The following is a 15,515-nucleotide window of genomic DNA, read 5'->3' as shown; positions in this document are numbered from 1 at the left end:
TACATTTTGGGGATTCATATTCTGCAGAGTCTATGGTTACAGACCACTGAGTTCAGACTGACAGTACATGTGGTGAAGGCAGTTCTGAGGAGACATGATAGGCATCCTCCCACAGCTTTGCCTGTGACTCAGTGGGTGACTAATACCAAACAATACAAACTTCCTGGAGGGCATAAAGAGATTGGAGAAACTCTCTAGGAGCTGGAAAAGTCGGTATGATAAAGCCTACCCATAGTCCTTTCAGTTCCCCAGTGTGATCAGTAAAAAAGCCAGATGGCTCCTGGTTTATGACTGTAGATTACAGAGAACTGAATAAAGTCATACCCCCTATGCATGCTGCTGTCCCCTCTATTGCAGGCCTGATGGATACCCACAACCATGAACTAAGAACATACGTTATGTGGTATATCTTGATAATGCCTTCTTTTCCATTGACATTGGGCAGGAAATTCAGGAAAAGTTTGCCCTAACATTGGAAGGATGGCATGGCAATGGACTTTCACTGTCCTCCCACAGGGATACCTCCACAGCCCCACTATCTGTCATGGACTTGTAGCCCAGGACTTGGCTACATGGGAGAAACCACCAACACTGTGGCTATACTATTATATTGATGATGTCATGCTCATGTACAATTCCCTTTCAGATCTAGTAGGTGCAGCACCTAGACTGCTGCAACATCTACAGGAGGAAGGATGGGCTGTGAACTGTACCAATGTCCAGGGACCTGTTTTTCCTTTCAAATTATTGGGTGTCATCTGGTTGGATAAGAACAAAGTTATACCAGAAGCAGTTATAGATAAAGTCCAGGTCTTTCCTACCCCTACAACTGCAGCATTGCCGCAGGAGTTTTTGGGTATTCTAGGCTACTGGAGAGTATTTATCCTGCACTTGGCACAAATTCTGAAGCCCTCATACCATTTGGCACAAAAGGGCATCAGGTGGGACAGGGATGAGACATGTGCATCTGCCTTTACTACAGCAAAATGGGCTGTCAAGGCTGTGCAGGCCTTGAGTTTGATAGACCCATCAATGCCCTGTGAGCTGGATGTTCATATGACTGACCACAGTTATGGCTGGAGTCCCTGGCAACAGCCTGAATGAACATGTCAACCTATTGGATTCTGATCACAACTCTGGAAAAGGGCAAGGTACGATACACTTGGATAGAAAAACACCTGGCTGCAATGAATCATGCCTTGCTGGCTACAGAACCCATAGTGGAATGGCCCCGATATAGGTAGTAACCACCTATCCCGTCCTGGCATGGTACGACACCGGACCCAAAAGCCAAGGAGTGTTGTGGCACAAATGCCCACACTGGCCAAGTAGGGTGCTTACCTACAGCAACACAATGCCCTCTCTAGTAGCCCCTTGAGTGAAGAAATTCAACGCTTATTGGGGCTGGTAACATATACTAGTGAAAAGCAGGGAGAACTTGCTTTTGAACCATTAGTAGCAGAGAGTCCCTACTGTGAGGGAAGTGCCCCTATACCCAAAGATGCATGGTACACAGATGGTTCCAGCCATTGGCAGCCCCAAAAATAGAGAGCCATAGCTTTCCCTCCTAAGACTGAGACAATACTGATGAAAGATGGTGAGGGGAAGAGCAGCCAATGGGCAGAGTTGCCAGCTGTGTGGCTTGTGATCAGCCAGGAGCCCTCTCCTATAGTTGTCTGCACTGACAGCTGGGCTGTCTATCGGGGCTTGACCCTGTGGCTACCAATCTGGTACCATGCCAACTGGCTGGTTGATCACTGACCCCTTTGGGGGCAAGAATTGTGGCAAGACTTATGGGCCTATAGTCAAACTAAAATAATTACAGTACACCATGTGACAGGTCATTTGCCACTGGCATCACCTGGAAGTGATGAACCAGATACATTGGTTAGAAGGAAAGCATGCCTCTGATGTAGCCCAATGGTTACATCAGCATTTGTTGCATGCAGGGCAAAAGACAATATGGGCTGTAGCCTATTGGTGGGGCTTGCCTTTGACCTTTGAAGAAGTTAGTAAAGCCCAGCAGGAGTGTATCATGTGCTCCAAAAGGGATTTACACTGAGTTTCACAGCAACAAGGGACAATAGCTAAGAGGCCTATACCCCTCATCAGGTGGCAGATAGACTACGGGGCTTCAACCTGTGTCAAAAGGACATCAGTATGTCATTACTTGTCTGGGCACAGCTACTGGACTTCGGGTTGCTTTTCCTACCCATTGTGCAGATCAGCAGATGACCAAAACAGGACTGGAGAATCTCTTTGCAGCCTATGGCCAACCACAGGTGATTGAGAGTGATCAGGGCACCCATTTTACTGGACATACACTTCAAGAATGGCATGTGACAGCTGGGAATCAAATGAAAGTTTCATGTGCCATAAAATCCTACCAGAGCAGGCATAATAGAGGGGCACAATGGCTTGTTAAAATCCGGACTAAAGTCAGATACCAATAGTCTGCAAGGATGGTGAGTCTGCTTATGGACCATGCCACAGCATTTGAAGGAGAGAACCCAAAAGGGAGCCCAGAGCCCCACGGAAAAGCTAACACATATGGCTGCATCCCCTGTACAACTTCAAGTACAAACCAAAGAAGGATCACTGAAGCCAAGGTTTGGCCACCAGAATAATATATTGCTGCCAACACCAACTGCACTGAACCCTGGAGATTCCATTGAATGGACATGAACTTGGACCTTTTGACACATGGACCAATGATGGCTGGCTCTCCTGCCACAGTGGGGACAAGGCCTGGGAGCTGGCCTCCTGTGTATTCCTGGAATAACAGCAATGTGGCCCCCAAAGGACACAGTAGTATATCCTGAACAGCCAGAAGGTAGGAGCATCTTACCAGGGAGTTTTGTTTTATCATTATGGCCAGTACATGCACCTCCAGAAGCACTATATATAGACCCTTCAGTAACCCCCACGGGGAGAGGAGTAAAAGTATGGTATACCACACCTGGAGGGGGGCCCCCTTCCTGCTACAGTCCTATCACAGGACCTCTCTCTTGCATGCATCCTACCTGATGGACAAGATTTGCCTATGTTGGTGTCATTAAAACATGTGTCTTATTGCCCCTAAGGTCTTTGTGGATTGGGAACTTCCTCTGGTTTGAGGATTGTTATAATTGTTGTTATTAGGAGCCTTCTCTGGCTTGAGGATTATTATGCATTTTGTTACCTGTATCAAAATCTGGTTTTGTCTGTATTTTTTTTATTATCTCTAAATTGTTGTTATCCTCTATTGCTGCTGTGGAATCTGGTTACAGTGCTCCAGCTCTGTCACACAGGGACAATTGCAGAAGATTGAGAGTGTGTAGACTGTAAGGCAAGAATCCTGGAGGGGTGGAGGGTGGAGAAGTTGGGGTTCCTATGGCCAGGATCCTAACTAAACTTAAACAATTTAATGATGTAACTGGCCTGTTCTAGGCACTTCCACACCTTTAGACAATAAGCTATTATTGCACTATATAGAGAGCTTGGCCTGGTGCTCTGGGCTGAGGCTGAGACACAAGTGCTCAATCTACCACCCAGGGAACAAGTCAGGTAATAAACCCTTTCACCACAAAGAAATGTTCTACTGTCATTTCTTTATTCTCATTGAATCCTTAGTGAACTTTCCCAGGGCTGAAACCCCCTGGCAAGATACTGATGTAGGGTAAAGGATGTATGGACATCTCTTGCCACTAATAGTAATTTTTGGTATAGTATAGTATTGGGTCAAGCAGTGGTTCATTATCACCAACAGAAAATAACTCTGGTTTTCTCCAGCAGAAATGTATTTAGTACAGGGAATCTCTTGTGTAAAGTTTTTGGAATGTCTGCAGAAGGAGTGAGGGAGCCCCAAAGTGACTCCACGCTGGATATGTCCTAGAGGTCAGGAACTCCAGCTATTGCTGTCACTGCCACCACCGTGAGAATTTCCTCTGACACTCTCACAGCCCATAAATAACAGAACCCTAGGATGAGCCTCCCCTGGAAACTTATTAGAAATGCACATTTCAGGCCCTTCTCCAGACCTTCACATTAGTGAGGGAGGCCCAGCCACTGTGTTTAATAAGCCATCAAGTGATTCTGGAACACAGTGAAATGTGAGAACCACCTCACTCTCACAATTCAAATGTTACAAAAATGCATTTGATTAATCAAAAATAATTCACATCCCCTGGCTCTAGCTACAGTGGAATCTGTGATGTGAAATTTTTATGTTTTTATTGAAATACAGTTGAGATATGTGAGGAAAATACAAGTTCCTATGGCCAGGATCCTCACCTGACCCTACGCTACCTGATGTAATTGCCCTCCTGCTAGGAGGCCACAACTGCAGACAATAAGCTACTATTGATTGAGTCACTATATAAAAAGCTCTGCCCAGTGCTCTGGGTGGAGGCAGAGATGGAGGTGTATTATGGACCTGGAAGACTGCTGGATGCAGATATGATTCTAGTGCTCAACCTACTGCCGTGAGGATTAAAGCCAGGTATAAACCCTTTAACTCCAAGAACATTTCATTATCATTTCTTGGTCTCACTGAATCCATAGTGAACTTCCCATGGTGGAACCCTTCAGCCAAAACAGATAATATTATAATAGTTTCAGGGGTATAACATCATAATTCACCATTTATATACATTATACAATGCTCACCATTATGTGTGGTTCCCAAACATCACCATAATAAGTTGTTATACTATAGCTGACTGTATTACCCACACTGTGACATGCTTATTTTACAACTCTAAGTGTTCAACATGACTAGAAGGAGTGTGGAACAGATATTCAGTGAGCAATTCCCAAGGGGATACTCAACCCACTTTCTCCTGATCTTTTTGAAGGTCAGGAGAAGAGATGATACCACCACCACTATAGATCCACTCTACTCAGGAAATAGTGTAGGAAGACATAACTGTTATTCTCTGAGGTGAGAAATCATAAAGCCAAATAAATTGGTGAACCTCATTATATCAAAATTGAGAGTAAATAGAAATAGAATGGGATAATATATTTTGCTAGCATGTATTAGAAACTCCTGAAACCAACAACAAAGACATCAACAGAAAATATGGGCAGAGGAATATATTCCAAGAAACATACTATGAATATTTTACCGAGACAATCATTAGTTGAATTGCCACCAAGCATGGGAGGAAATAATCAAGTAGGCTATTAATCAGTGGAGTGCAAATTAAAACAATGAGGTATCTCCTACAACTGTCACTAGGGAAGTAAATGGGTAAACTGCAGTAGAGACAGTTAAGCATTAAAAGCAAAAGCTTAGCTATAGGCAATATGGGCTGGAGCTATAGTACTGTGTGAGAAAGTAAGGAAGGTAATGAAATATAAAATACAATGTTGCTTATGTAAATTAAACCTACATGTGCACAAACCAGAAAAAAAGCATAGTTAGCAGGAAAAACATCATAACATAAAATACACACGAAGCAGGTTACAATGGTACCCAGACTGATTGGAAGCCTGAAAATAGGGAGTGGGTAACAGAGAAAGAGAAATAAAAGCTTATTTTCCCAGAACCACCCCCAGTGCACAGTGCTCAGCAGAGCCAAGAAGTGCCAGATAAGAATTAACCATTATATGTTTAAAGCGGAGACAGGCAGGTCCACCCTTAATGTTTCTGGGGCCTTGGGAAAGATTCTCTAAATATTGAGAAGTTAAATATCATGCCAGCAAAATATTAAATATTTTCTACTTACTACCTTCATAACAAGCTAGAATGTCAAGTTCCAATTCAGAGTTCTCAGAATTCTAGGAGTTGCATGACAGCATGAAATACTAAAGGAAGTCTTGGGGAGAATGGTGGAAAAGATGCTGGACTAGGAAGGCAAGGCAGAAACACCCTCCCACATACAAACCAGGAAAACAACTACAGAAAAATTCTTCTAACCCTGAAAATGACCTAAAGGATATAGAACACACCATCTATACCAGGTGAAGTAAAGACAATGTAGAGAAGAGTAAAATGGCAGAACCACAATTGATTATGACCCAAGCTCTTTCTGCATATCATCCCACAAGTGGAGGGGGGATAGGGAACAGTGGGGAGAGGATAAGCACACAGGAATCATGCACACATGGCCTTGGATATCTGCTCTCAAAACTTGAGTCCACACGGCATTAGACTTTGGGGATTACCAGGAATGGACACCAGAGCACAATGGAGAACTCTGGCAGGCTGAGACTTCTTTCACTTGTGGAAGACAGGCATGCTCCATTGGTCCCACTGAATCCCAACAGAGGAACAACAGTTTGAAAGATATACCAGCATCAGGAAGTGTGCCATAGAAGGAGGGTTTGTAGGGAGCTCCCTCCAAAGGGAAAAGGGCAAGCGGAGGATGCTTCCCTACTCTCCATCAACCCAACTGGTGTGACGCTCAGAGGAGCCAGCTCCAAGTGCTCCATCTTCCTTCCTGGAAGCTCAGCTGTGCAGCACACCCACCACACAGATGATACCAACCCAGCAAAGGCTGCATTGCTCCTCAATAGGCAGAGGGTGCCCCCTGCAACAATAGCAGCAGATGCAAGACAAGGCAAACAAAAGGCCTGCACTGGCTGAAGAGTGAACCTGTGCAAAACCCACCAACAGCAATGGTGTCTCCACCATAAAGGAGATCCCACACTGATGAGCAAAGAGTCTCGAGCCGCTGGGCACCACATGACATCTTCATAAATCCATTCTAGATGAGGAGGAAGAGCAGACCTGCCTCATACAGATGAAGAAAGACAAGAGGAGCAGGTGGAGGAATATATTCCAAACAAAAGAACAGGATAAGACACAGGAAAGATGTCTAAATGACACAGAGATCGCAAACGTCTTCATAAAAATTTCAAAGTAACATTCATCAAGATGCCATTGAACTGCGGAAAAGACTTGATGTTCTCAATGAGCACATAAAACAGAGAAGATTTCAAAAAGAGCCACTCAGAGTTGAAAAAAACAATAAATGAAATGAAAAATACAATGGAGGAAATGAACAGTAGACTGCTGGAATAGGAGGGAGGAATCCATGAGTTGGAAAATAGAAAACCAGAAAACAACCAACATGAGAAACAGAGAGAAGAAACTATTTCTAAAATGAGAAAATGCTGAGAGCTGTGTGAAAACTCCAAATGAAACAGTATGTGCATAGTAGAGGTCCTAGAAGGAGAAGAGTATGACAAAGGAGAAAGTCTCTTTGAAGAAATAATTGGTGAAAACGTCCTCAATCTGGAGAAGAAAATAGACAGCCAGGTCTTGGAGGAAGCACAGAGAGCCCCTAACAAACAGGACCCCAGGAAGACAACACCAAGACATAGAGTAATAAAAATGGCAAAGACTAAAGATAAAGAATCTTAAAAGCAGCACGTGAGGAGCAGCCTGTACATATGAAGGAAACTCCATAAGGCTATCAGCAGATTTCTCAACAGAAATGACTGGCCATAAGGGACTGGCATGAAATATTTAATGTATTGAAAGTAAAGAACCTACAACCAAGAGTCTCCTACCTAGCGAGGTTATCACTCACAATTAAAGAACAGATTGAAAGTTTCCCAGATAAATGAAAGTTCAAAGAATTCACCATCACCAAACCAGCCTTACAGGATATATTAAAGGGACTTCAGTCGACAGAAATGTTTTTAAGTTTAAATATTTTTCATCAGTGAAAATAAACCTATGTTAAAGTTTGTAGACCAATTACTTACTAAGCAAGTATGAAGTTTTAAAAAAACAAAAGTAGTAAAGTCAGCTATACATAAAATCAGTCAAGGAATACACAAAATTGTAGAGGATGACAACTTATACAAAAAGTAGGAAGGAAGAAGAAAAATGTACTTTCAGATTATATTCAAAATATAGCAACCATCACCTTAATATAGACAGCTACATATTTAGGAAACTACCCATGAACATTATGGTAACCATGAACCTAAAGCCTAGAATAGATACTCAAAAATTGTTTTAAAAGAAAGTCAAGCATAATACTAAGGAAAAACATCAAATAAGAAGAGAAGAGTGCAAGATAGGAAGAAAGGAACAGAGAGGAACTACAAAAACAACCAGGAAACAGTTAAATGGCAATAAGTAAATACCAATCAATAATTACTTTCAATGTAAATGGACTAAATGCACCAGTCAAAAAAAACAGGGTGGCAGAATGGATAAAGAATCACTACCTATCTGTATGCTGCCTACAAGAAACTCATTTCAGAGCTAAGGACATACATTGACTGAAACTGAAGGGATGGGAAAAGATATTTCATACAAACGATAGAGAGAAAAAAAGCAGTAGTAGTACTCAGATAAAATATACTTCAAAACAAAGAAAGCAACAAGAGACAAAGAAGGACGTCACATAATGATAACGTAAGTACCCCAGTCCAACAAGATATAATGTTGTAAATATCTATGCACCCAACATAGGAGCACCGAAATATATAACACAAATACTAATAGACCTAAACTGGAAAAAAAAAAGCAGCACAATCATATTAGGAGACATTAACATTTCACTTATATAAATGGACAGATCATCTAGATAGAAAATAAATAAGGAAACATAGGTGTTGAACAGCACATTAGACCAGATGGACTTGACAGATAAATAGAGAACATTCCACCAAGAAGCAGCAGGATACACATTTTTCTCAAGTGCACATGGAACATTCTCCAGAATAGATCACATATTAGGACACAAAAAAGCCTCAATATATACAAAGAGATTGACATTATATGAAGCATCTTTTCAGATCACAATGGTATGAAACCAGAAATCAATTACATGAAGAAAAGAAAAAACATCCCACAATAATCGATACATCAGTGCTCAAATCAAAGAAATCAAGCAATACATGGAGACAAATTAAAACAAAAATAAAATAATTCAAAATATATGGGATAACACAAAGTGGTTCTAACAGGGAAGTACATAGCAATACATGCTTACCTCGTGAAACAAGAACAATCCCAATAAATAGTCTAAAATTCATAAGTAAAGAAAAGTAGTAAAAGGAGAGCAAATAGAACCCAGTACAGCAGGAGGAAGGACATAATAAAGATCAGAGCAAAAATAAATATAGAATAATAAAAAATTTGAAAAAAATCAATGAAACCAAAAACTGGTGCTTTGAGATGATAAACAAAATTGGCAAACACCTACTCATACATACTAAGAAAAAAGGAGAAAAGAAAGGACACAAATAAAATCATAAATGAAAAAGGAGGAGTTACAACAGACACCACAGAAATACAAACAATTACTAGAGAATTGTAGGGAAAAATGGATGTCAATAAATTGGAAAATATAGAAGAAATGGACAAATTTCTAGAAAAGAACAACTTTCCAAGACTGACCCAAGAAGAAACAAATCTGAACAGACCAATTACCAGTAATGAAGTTGAACTGGTAATCGAAAAATTCCCAATGAAAAAAAGTACAGCACAAGGTGGCTTCACAGCTGAGTTTTGCCAAACATTTAAAAAGATCTGACACCCAACCTTCTTAAAGTATTCCAGAAAAGAGAAGAGAAGGAAATATTCCAAACTCATTTTACGAGACCAGCATCACTCTAATACCAAAACCGGAAAAAGACACTGCAAAAAAGAAAATTATAGATCAATAACCCTGATGAACATACATACAAAATCCTCTACAAAATATTAGCAAAATAAACTCAAAAATATATCAGAAGGATCATCTATCACAACCCAGTGAGATTTGTTTCAGGGATGCAAGGATGATAAAGTATTTGTAAATCAGTCAATGTGATACACCATGTAACAGAGAAGGAACGATAAAAAAAAACATGATCATCTCAATAGATGCTGAAAAAGCACTTGACAAAATTCAACATCCATTCATGATAAAAACTCAATGAAATGGTTGGAGAGGGCATATACCTCAACATAATATGGGCTACATATGACAAAGCCACAGCTAACATCATACTCAATGGCAAAAAGTTAAAAAGTTTTTCCTCTTAAGATTAGGAACAATACTAGGATGCCCACTTTCACCACTTTTATTCAAAACAGCACTGGAAGTCCTAACTATGTCAATCAGACAAGATAGAGAAAAAAGGCATCGAATTGATAAAGAAGAGTAAAACTCACTACTTGCACATGACATGATACTACATACAGAAAACCCTAAAGATGCCACCAAAAACTATTAGAACTAATAACTGGATTTTGCAGTTATAGGACGCAAAATCAATAGAAAGAATTCCATTGCATTCCTCTATACTAATAAGGAACTAGCAGAAAGAGAAAGCAGGAAAACAAAGACATTCACAATTGCATCAAAAATAATAAAATAACCAGGAATAAACCTAATGAAGGAGATGAAAACCATAAGACACTGATGAAATAAAGAATACTCAAATAAATGGAATTCTATGCCATGCTCATGGATAGGAAGAATTGATATTGTCAAAATGGCCATTCTGCCCAAAGCAATTTACAGATTCAGTGCAATCCCCATCGAATTAGCAATGGCATGAATCAATGAACTAGTGCAAATAATCCTAAAATTTTTATGGAGCCACAAAAGACTCTAAATAGACAAAGCAATCTGGAGAAACAAGAACAATGGGCAGTTTTATGCTCCCTGACATCAAGCTATTACAAAGCTATAATAATCCAAACAGTATGGTCATGGCACAAGAACTGACCCATACATCAATAGAACTGAATAGAGAACCCAGAAATAAACCCATGTGTGTATGTTCAATTAATATGTGACAAAGAAGCAGTGAACATACAACGGGGAAGAGACATTCTCCTCAATAAATTGTGATGGTAAAACTGGGCAGCTACATGCAGGAGAATGAAACTGGATTACTGTCTAACTCCATACACAAAAGTAAACTCAAAATGGACTAAAGGCCTGAATGTAAGACATGAAAATATAAAATTATTAGAAGAAAACATAGGCAAAAATCTCTTGACCCTAAGCAAGAACACATTTTTTTCTGGACACAACTCCCTAGGCTAGGGAAACAAAAGCAAAAATGTACAAGTGGGACTACACCAAACTAAAAAGCTTCTGTATAGCCAAAGACACCATCAATAAAACAAAAAGGCAACCTACAATATGGGAGAATATATTTGTAAGTGATTCATCTGGTAAGGGATTAACATGAAAAATATAAAGAACTCATACGACTCAAAATCAAGAAAACAAATAACCTGATTTAAAAATGGGCATACACACTGAAGAGACATTTTTCCAAAGAAGAAATACAGATGACCAACAGGCACACGGAAAGATGTTTCACGCTGCTAATCATCAGGGAAGTACAAATAATACCACAGTGAGATATCACATCCCACAAGTTAGAGTGGCCACTATCCAAAAGACAGGAAATAACAATCATTAGCCAGGATGTGGAGAAATGGGAACTCGCCTACAGTGTTGGTGGGAATGTAAATTGGTGCAACTTCTGTGGAAAGCAGTATGGAAGTTCCTCAAAAAACTGAAACTAGAAATGCCATAGGACCCAATAAGTCCACTTCCAGGAATTTCCCCTAAGAAAACAAAATAACTGATCCTGAAAGATATATGTATCCCTATCATTATTGCTGTATTATTTCCAATAGCCAAGATATGGAAGCATCAAAAGTGTCCATGCATAGATGAATGGATACAGATGTGATACATATAGTGGAATATTAGTCAGTCATAAAAAAGAAATAAATCCTGTCATTTGTGACAATATGGATAGATGTACAGGGTATCATGGTAACTGAGGTAAGACTGGTAGAAAAAGACAAATGTCATATGATTTCACTTATATGTGGAATCTAAAAATAAAACAAAATTTTAAAAATAGCAGCAGCCTCATAGACACTGAGATATACTGGTGGTTACCATGAGGGAGGCTATGATGTGGGTGGGTGTGGTGAGTAAGGGGAATAAAGAGGAATAAAAAGCTCAATCATAGTAGAAATTAATCATGGAGATGGAATTGCCACATGGAGAATATAGCCAATGGTTCTGTAACATCTTTCTATGTCAAACCACTGTGACGTATACTTGAAACCAATGTAATATTGTATATCAAATATACTACAATATAAAATTAAATAAATTGTAAAATATTAAAATAATACAAAAAATAATACAATATAAAATAAAGTCTCTCCCTGGTGCCCAGCTCCCTCCCCATGGCCACAGTGTACTCCTTCCCTGTCCCACTGCCAGTCTGTCCCCCCCCACAAGAATCCCTACACATGCTCTTATTGACTAATCATGTCAAAGCTCCATATATACCTCCTGCGCACAACCACCCTCTGGCCATCCCTTTGCTTTAGGGGAGAAGGACAAGCTGTGTGATCACCTTTGGGAGATGGGCCTTACAGGCAAGTACAGGGTATTTGTGTGGGGTGTTTGAGTTGCTTGTACACACAGGGGAGGAGCACATGCCTCCAGAAGCCCTTGCGCCTGATGGAGAGTCACGTTCACTGCTGTGGGCTTCTGCTCACTCCTGGTGTTCTGGCCCAGGTGTGCCCCTCCAGTAGGCTGCCTTCACCACATAATGCAACAGGGGGCTTCTGAACCACCTCAGTCCCCTCCTTCCATGGGATTTGGAGTAAGGCAGCTCCAAGACTGAATCATCTTCCCCACCCAGGCCAGTGCTGAGGATACAGGCTTCACCCTTGACTCTGGATGGAGCAGGGGGAGAAAGGAAAACCCACTCTCCTGAGAGTCCTGAACCACATGTGCACCTAAGTGTGTGGACCTGGAACAGCATATGCAATTCTGAGTAGAATGTGCATGAACCTACAAACAGACAAAATTGCATTGAACTAAATGTACACACATTCACAAATGAGTGTAAGTAAAAGTGAGGAAATTTGAGTGAGATAAGTGTACTGCATATGGCAACATACAATGTCCTGGGTGTGTGCTGTACAGTAATTGTGCAAAATGTTGCCACTGGGGGAACTGCAGAAGAGCTACACAGGATCTCTCTGTATCATTTATTACTACATGAGAACTACAATTGTGTCAAAATAAAAACTTCAAAAATCTTCATGATAAATATTCCATTGCATAATGTATTACTGAATGTATTCCTGAAAAGTGGATTTTCTTTTGAGCATATTTTCTTTTTGAATGGGAATCTGAGAGTATAGGCCTTATAAGTCAACTTTCTTACGTCCCTCACCTCCTGCCATTCTATCGTGTCTGTGTACAAGGACCACAGCAGGGTGACAAATATAATGTTCCTTGCAATTGAACATTCCTTTACTGAATTATACAGTTTGTTTATAATATTAGAATTTCTTTTTTAGATGCTTCAAAATAAACATTTTATGCCTAGTCGATTATGCCTAATGAAGAATACCATTACTGAGTAAGAACCATAATGATAGTAACTGATGCTGTGATGGAAATGATGCTGATGATGACGAAGATGCCGAGATGCTGCTGCGGCTGCTGACGATGCGGGTGAGATGACGTGACTGCTGCTGGTGATGCCAATGGCGATGCCGACAGCGCTGATGAAAATGAGGACATGGTGGTGATGGTGATGACGACGGCGGAGCGGGGGATGCTGCTGGAGGTGACGGTGAAGATGTGGGGCAGGAGGATCGTCTGGGTTTGCTCATTGATGCTTGAATGCTGCAGTAGACTCTAAGTGTCCCAGATTGCAAGGTAACTTTCCCAGTAGGAAAATTAACACACCTGGGAGATAACACGTAATTCGCAGCACAGCCGTAAACTAAGACTCTAATTGCTCCTTTAGTGAGGCCTCCACCCTTGAAAGGGACCATGCCAAGGAGAGGTTCTACCCATATAAACAGACCCAGAGTGTCCCAGTCTCAGCGGCCCCTTTCTCATGACTGCGCTGGTCCTTTCGACAACTATTAAGAATAGACACGAATCTGTATGGTCCATCATTTCCTGGTAATCATACTCTTATTATTAAAACCAAGGCATCCCCTACAATTTCTGGGAGACTCTGTTCCATTTTTCCTCAGCACAGGTATTTAATTATACCTTTAAAGCAATTGTGTGAGAAGAGTCCTTCTCCTGAGAACTCCAATCTCTAGTATCGGCTATTTCCAACCCTACATTTCCTTCGCCTCAGAGAAGTTTTCTCTTGTGCCCTGTGTTCTCAGTGGCAGCAGTCCTGAGCCCGCGAAGGTCCAGTAAAGCTAGAGGTGATCATCGCAGTAACAGACATCAAATGTGTGAGTCATGTTTCCTGTTTTATATCATTAGGTGCTTATGGGAGTAAAATTAAATCATTGCTGTCTAGGATTTTCCCATCCGCTCTTCACTGAGTGAATGGTGTAAAATCCACAGTACTCTGTAATTTGTTCTGGTAATTATGTTTCTGATAGTATGTTCAAGAGGGATTTCCTGTTTCTCATTGTTTTAAGAGGTAAAAATATTGGATGAGGGAATAATAATATGTTTTTAATCTCTATTTATCTAGAAGAAATGTTTTCTCATTTGCAAGAAGTGGGAATAGTTTTCTAAATTAAGTTTCCTCTGATACTAGTTATTGTGAACTTAAATACCTCACCAACAATAATTTAAAACATAAAGTTTATAAGGAACACATTATCTTGTCTTCATACCACATCCTAAGAATTTAAAGACTCTTAACATTTGAAAAAAAATACAGTTGGTACCAGAGTAATCATTATTGTTATTATTAGAATAAACTGATGTAAAGTTCTATATTAAAACAGTAAGTTATAAAATGTTTTTTAAAAGATACATACATACTTAAACATGCAAACACAAATATGCATACAAAATGGAGAAGTAGAGTCTCTGCCAGAATCAGTCACCAAATATCAGCAAAGTGGTGTTTTTCTTTTTGCTTATTTGTACTTTAACTTCTACAATGCATGCATATCACCTTTGTAATTTTCGAAATACATCCAAAATTAAGTGAATCCATCCTCTCTGTCTCCAAAAATTCAATGAGTTAACTTTACTAAAAAGTAATAAAATTCTACAAGACAAGCCATAGCAAAACGATATACATTAGTAGATATGAAGCAATGGTCAGAAGTCCTGGGTTTTAGTCCCATTTCTGCCTCTTACAACTTGTTGGAACAAAGTAACCTTGACGATGAAAAAAGTAATATAGCATTTCTCATTTTTCTCATGAGCTATGCACAGAAACGCCTAAGACGTCAGGTGTAAAGCACATTGAACCACATCGCCCGGAGGTGGATGTGTGCAGAGGTGTAAGGCTGCCCAGGGACTGAAGGAAGAGGCTCATGATCAGGCTCAGCACGGCCGGAGCCCCGGTCACCAATGACGAGGCGGCCACGGGCAAGGCCCATAGCCTCTGGCACTTCCACCTTCAATATGAAAATGGGAATAAAAATCCAACTCCGAACGCATTTCTCCTCATGCTGAATATTTGAGGATGAGTTCATGAGTTTGACCTTCATGGAACATAATACAAAAGCTCATAATTATAAAACAGCAATAAAAACAGTATGATTTAAGATTTTTAATCCTAAGGTATGTATGTCAAGGACAAATCTA

Source organism: Manis javanica, chromosome 6 (genome assembly GCF_040802235.1).
Source record: "Manis javanica isolate MJ-LG chromosome 6, MJ_LKY, whole genome shotgun sequence".
NCBI lineage: Eukaryota > Metazoa > Chordata > Mammalia > Pholidota > Manidae > Manis > Manis javanica.
This window is presented reverse-complemented; position numbering follows the sequence as displayed.